This window comes from Myotis brandtii, unplaced genomic scaffold, assembly GCF_000412655.1.
Source record: "Myotis brandtii unplaced genomic scaffold, ASM41265v1 scaffold1040, whole genome shotgun sequence".
NCBI classification, from domain to species: Eukaryota; Metazoa; Chordata; class Mammalia; order Chiroptera; family Vespertilionidae; genus Myotis; species Myotis brandtii.
Window position 1 is genome coordinate 241,217 of NW_005353498.1, and position 6,352 is coordinate 247,568.

Genomic DNA, 6,352 nt, shown 5'->3' on the forward strand with positions numbered 1-6,352 from the left:
GGAGGCGCGCGCTCTCAGGACTCCCCTGGGGGCGTGGCTCGGGAGGTTGGGAGGGGACGTGCTTTTAATAACCTTTGGGGAACACAGTATTGGGGAGGGGGCGCGCGCTTAGGGTCCTCCTGCGAGTGTGGCTCCGGACTTTGGGGAGGGTTGCGCACTGTGGCTCGGGAGGTTGGGAGGGGACGTGCTTTTAATAACCTTTGGGGAACACAGTATTGGGGAGGGGGCGCGCGCTTAGGGTCCTCCTGCGAGTGTGGCTCCGGACTTTGGGCAGGGGTGCGCACTGAGGAACCCCGGGGAGACTGTGCGAACTTAGGACACCTCTGGGGGCGTGGCTCCAAACCCGGGAGTGGACCGTGTGCGCCTCGGACCCTCTGGGGGCGAGAAGCAGGAGTGGGGGAACAAGTGCCGAGGGTCCTTAAAGGTTCCAAACTCACGGGGGGGGGGGTCGGCTCAGGGAGTTGGCCTGGGGTAGGTTGCACGCTCCCAAGTAGCCACTGTCCGGGCAGGGGAGTCACTGGGAGGGAAACTGAGGCCCGCTCCGCCCCCTCCCTGCAGGCGAGAAGCCCTACCACTGCAACTGGGACGGCTGCGGCTGGAAGTTCGCGCGCTCGGACGAACTCACGCGCCACTACCGCAAGCACACCGGCCACCGGCCGTTCCAGTGCCACCTCTGCGACCGCGCCTTCTCGCGCTCCGACCACCTGGCCCTGCACATGAAGAGGCACCTCTGAGGGAGCAGAGTGTGAATCCTGCGGCTAAAACGGCTTCCAGGCTGAGAGACGGCCATGGAAGGAGGGTGCGTGTTCCAGCCAAAGCATGCCATTTTGCACCCCACCCAGTTGCCTCCTGACTGGTATTTATTGGGCCTAAGGACTGGACGGGGCACAGCGTGGCCACCGAGGAGGCTCCCCGATGACGATGCCGCCGCCCTGGCCCCAGCAGAGACTGAAGGCCCCGGTGGGAGAAGACCACGACCCTCCTTGACGAGTTTTGTTTTCAAAATGGTGCAATAATTCAGCGTCGTCTTCCCCCCCACCGGGTCTACACTAGAGGATCGAGGCTCGATGCCTTGTGAGAAAATACAGCCTTAATGTGTACTGTCTACAACATTTTTTATAATATTGTACATAGCGACTGTGACAGATATTGTATTATTGTAAATAAGGAGACAGGTGGCCATGGGCCGCCTGGTTCATTTTTATAAGACCTTTGCTGTGTTGTTGTTGTTGTTTTTTAATTAAAAACGTTTTGCATCTTTTTAAAAAAAAAATCACAGCGCTGATCTGACTGCTTGAAAGCTGGGGGCTCGGGGCACTTGGGAAGGGCCGAGGGGCACTGGAGGGCAGCCTCGCCCGGCACAGGGGTGGGGAGTGAAAGTGGGTACTGCCCCGGCCAGCTCTCAGCTTGCCAGCTGCAGGCGCCCAGCTGCCAGAAACCTGTGGGTTTTTCTATAAATTTAAACTCGGCGTTTTAAGACCGAGGAAGAGCTATTTTAAGGTTGTTCCCTGAGCCATAAATTGCCTCCTTTTCTCCAGAGCTGGCGAAAGTGCTGTCCCACTGACGTGGCCTCCTCTGGGCTGAAAAAAGCCTCAACTAATTCTGAAGCTTTTGAGGTTTTAGCCAAACTTCTGGAGTGTGCAGACTTTTTTTTGGAGGGGGGGTGTTTCTTTGGGGGATGTTAAGTTTCTGACATGCTTTGCCTTTTACTAGTCTTTCCTTTAAGCAGGATTTTTTTCTTTTTTAAGGAATGAGTTCCCCATCTTATTAGGAAAAAGGCCAAGTGTGGTGGGTGCTCTTTCTCCAGACGGGGAAACTGAGGCCCAGAGAGGTAGCTGTGGAGTGGTGGCCTTTGGGTGCTAGCCTGATCTGGCAGCTTCCCTGGGGGTCCTCAAACCCCACAAGAGGGGATGGGGGGGTTTCTGGAGTAAACCACCTGTCGCTGGCATAGGAGGGACATGAATCCTCCCCCCGAGATGCCCTTGTGTGATGGAGTCACATCAGAGCCTTAGTGGATGGAGCTGGCCACTCCAGGAACCCACCTTGCCAGCAAGGGTGGCCCCTGCCTTCTGCTCTGAAAGGCTCAGTGGAGCAAGGAGGTGCCCCTCCCTGACAGATTGCCCTGCCGCCCCTCGTCCTCCCCCTCCTCGGGGCCCTGGGTAGGTAACCATGGCCACCAACAATTGCACAAGTGTTTTCCAGAAAGTGAAAATAGCTCAGAAGTATCGACTCTTTTAAAACACTCTCGCCCATTGCGACAGAGGCTGGGATTTCCTCCCTCCCTCCATCCTTCCTCCCCCCAACCCCCCAGGGCAGCCCTGGAAACAGCTGAGAGCGTTTGGTAATCCAAAAAAGCAGAAATGGGAGCTGACAATCTGATTCATCCTCCTCGAGTAAATAACCTGGCCCCACTTCCGCTGGGGTGTGTGTGTGTGTGTGTGTGTGTGTGTGTGTGTGTACGCGCGCGCTGCTTGTACCCGCTTTCTCTGCAGCTTTTGCAAAAACTGTCCCAGAGCAGGACAGTGTCCCCTCGACCTGTGGACATGCCCCTCTTGGCTCAGATGGTCTCGGAGGCACCAGGCACCAGGGGCAGAAGAAAGACAAGAACATGTCAATCATTCCTGGTAGGGTCTCCGGTCTTTCCTGTTGAGTTTAAACCTACGGGGAAAGCTACTGTTCTTCCTTGAAACTGCTCCCAGGTGTTGCCCTCACCCCTCCCTCCCCTACCCCCTACCCCAGGGCTTCTCAGTCCAGTTGTCACGGACTGAAGTTGTGTCTGTTTTCTGAGCGCCTCCATCCCATAGAATAGAAAGGGCTGTCCTCCAGCACAGCTGTCCCGCTCAGCAAGAGGCAGCCCTGCCAGCGAGCGAAGGGCCCGCTGCTGATAGATGCAGAGATAGAGAGATCGCTCTCCCGGTGCTGCCCCTTTTCAAAACCAAGTGTCAACGTCCCCCTCGTGGCTTCTCAACCAGGAGCACCCAGGAGGAGGGATGTGTGGTTATCACAACAGAGGGGGGAGGGGTGCTGCTGGCATCAGGGGGTGGGGCCGGGAATACTGCACGAACATTCTAGAGTGCACAGGAAGTCCCCGCCACAGAAAACCATCAGGCCCATGTGTCAGCAGGGCCAAGGTTGAGAAATCTGCTCTGGTTCCTGAAAGATCAGCATCGTTCGTTGCTTTTATGAGCCAGGAGGTGGCCCTGTCCCAGGAGCAGGCTCCGGTGGCTGGTGCCACCTGGACAACAGCGCTGATACGTCACGGCTGGGCCCAGGCTCCGGTCTCTGGGAGAAGACACAGAACCCCAAAGCTTTGCCTTCCCATGGACCAAGCCCTGGAGTCCCTTTGAGAAAATGTTAAATGTCAAAAAAAAAAAAAAATACCCTGCATTCTACACACATTCCACTCACAGTAGTTTTGGAGGGAGGGGCTGCCCTCAGTGGTGGAATTGCTTTCACATGGCTGTGATTATGAATGTATCCTTTTTTCCCCAGGCAAGGTTATAACAATTTTTCCATGTTTTTTTCCCCTCCATGGCATGTTTTTATTATCCTTTTAGACAGCTGCATAATATTCCATTTAGATGTGCCAGGAATCGCTTGTACAAACAAGCACTGAGCATATATTTGTATTTGGCCATGTTTCAGATTGTCCTGGGGGTGGGCGGTGAAGGCTTGGAAGGGATGAAGGGTGTTTTTGTTTTTTTTGGGGGGTGGGGCTTTGGGCAACACCAAAATGATCTCACAAGAGTGACCCCAGTTGTGGGGGTGGGATATAGGAGCTGCTTTTCTGCTGAAGTTTCCTGTTCGTCAGGGAGCCCGGCACCTGCAGGACGGTGTGGTGTGAAGCGGGGGAGGGGAGCTGTCAGGGGTAAGATGAGCCCAGCACGTGCCTGACTCAGCACCCCACCCCATCAGCCGGGCTGAGTTAGCACCCAGGCCCGCAGCGCCCTGGGGAGTCTGCAGGCAACCGGTAGAGGTGGCTCCTGAAGGCAGCAGCACCAGGCAGCTCCCTCCGTGGGCGGGACCCACACTGAGCGGGGGGGTGTGTGCCATTGGGGGAGCAGGTCATTCTCTGGGGCGGGGCCATCCTGTACACTGCAGGGTGCTGAGCAGCACCCTTGGCCCCCACCCCCTCAGAGCCAGCAGCACCCATCTCCCAAGTTGTGACGACCAGAAATGTCTCCGGATATGGCCAAGTGTCCCCTGGAGGCAGACTCACCCCAGAAGGATCACCGCTGGGCCGGGGCTCTGTGGACACCTGGACACTTGGCACCTGTCACCGTCTGGCCTCCGGGGGCCCAGAACGCCGCACACGTGTCAATACAGACTGAGCGAAAGGGAGAGAGGAGGTGACTCAGACGCTGGGGAATCACCCTGGTTACACCAGCAAACCCGCCAGGAATGGATTCTAAGGACCCAAATCAGAGCTTTTCCAAATAATTGACACAGAGTGTTCACCGTTGGCGCTGCTGGCACCTGGGCCCGCTCACTCTGTGGGGTGAGGCTGTTCTGTGCCTGATAGGGTGTGAGCCGCATCTCTGGTCTTGACCCACTGGATGCCAGCAGCTCCCCCTCCCCCAGGCCAACATGTCTCCAGACACCACCAGGTGGCCCCTGGAGAGGGAGGGAGGGGATGGAATCGCCTGCAGTGGGGACCAGCGCTTGGGCAAACCGTTCTCCCCGTGGAAGCCCCGGGTCTGCTCTGTGGGCCTGTGTCCTTGTCTGACGGTGAGGATGCTGCAAACCAGGAAACAATGACAGAATGGGGACCAGCGCCCGGCCCTGGGGTGTGGCCAGCACTGTGGGTCTCCCGTGAGGAGGGTGGTGTGCTTGCATTTTAAGTCTCCCTGCCCCCCACCAACTGTGTCTGTGTCTTTGTCTCTGTCTCTGTCTAGATGGGTAGAAAGACAGATGATGATAGATAGATAGATAGATAGATAGATAGATAGATAGATAGATAATAGATAGATGATAGATAAACAAATAATCTTCCAATCTTCCTCTCTCCTCTTCTCGCTTTTTTTTTCATTTCTCAATCTCTCCTTCTCTCCTCCCCTTCTTTCCCCTCCCATCTCACTGTCTCCCCCCTCTTCCCCTGCCTTCTCCTCTCTCTCTCTCTCTCTCTCCCCTCCCCCTTCCCATTCATTCATGATCTCGATGCCTCAGCCCCAAATGGAGTCCTGGGGAAGCAGAGGTGATTCGCCTCAGCCCTTGCCCCAGAGCCAGTTGACAGCGTTTGCCGAGTGACTGATCGGGGCTAAACTGAGCTGAGCTCCAGGGTGGGAGCAGGTGCTGTCATCCTAGGCACTTCCCCCAGATTCTCGCTTTCGACCTTCCCCACAAGCTGGGACTCTCCCAGTAGCCTCCCCCATTGTCCAGAGGCAGAAAGTGGGGCTCAGAGAGGGAAGCTGCCCGGGGCCCAGTGCTGGTACAGGTGGCGGAGCAGGGCTCGAACCCAGGTCGGCCCAGTCCTGACGTCAGAGCTTCTACCCAAGCCTGGAAGCATCTGTGCGCTGAACCAAATCAAACTGGCAGTTTCCCTCCTCGCACTGGTTCCTGGAAGCCAGCGAGTCCCCTGGAGGCCTCCTCCATCTGCACATCCTAGAAAGCTCGTTTTCCAATGAAATGCCGGACCGGAAAGAACAGGGCCAGGAACCCAGGTGCTTGGGGAGCCTGGCTTGGCTGGAATAGGAAGCAAAGGGAGGCCTGGGTGGCAGTTGCCCAAAAAGCTAAACAGAGAGCTACCACGTGACACAGGCAGCCCCCTCTTTGGCAGAGGCTCAGAGAACTGAACACAGGGACTCACACAGATGCTTGTACATCATGTTCACAACAGCCAAAAGGTGGAAACAACCCAAATGCCCATCAGCAGATGAACAGATAAACAAAATATGACTCGGCCATAAGCAGGAGTGAAGCACTGACACGCCACAATGTGGGTGAGCCCGAAAACAACGGCGCTGAGTGCGAGAAGCCAGACACAAAGGCCACACGTTGGGTGAAATGTCCAGAGCAGGTGTGTCCACAGAGCAGAACGTAGGATGGTGGGTGTGAGGCCATGGGGAGGGGGCGCAGGGAGTGTTTAATGGGGACAGGGTTTCTGTTGGAGGGAAGGAAACAGCTTCAGAAATAGATGGTGGGGATGGTTGCATAACAACAGGAATGAAATTAGTAGAACTGGATTGAGTACTTAAAAACACTTAAAAATTGAATACTTGAAAATGGTAAATTTTGTGGACGTCTATCTTACCACAGTTTTCTTTTAAAGGCAGGGAGTGAGGTTTCTGTGAGTCTGACTCTGGGCTGAGTGTGTGCCACGTGTCTGTGCTGAGTTTACAGGTGGGAAAGGGCG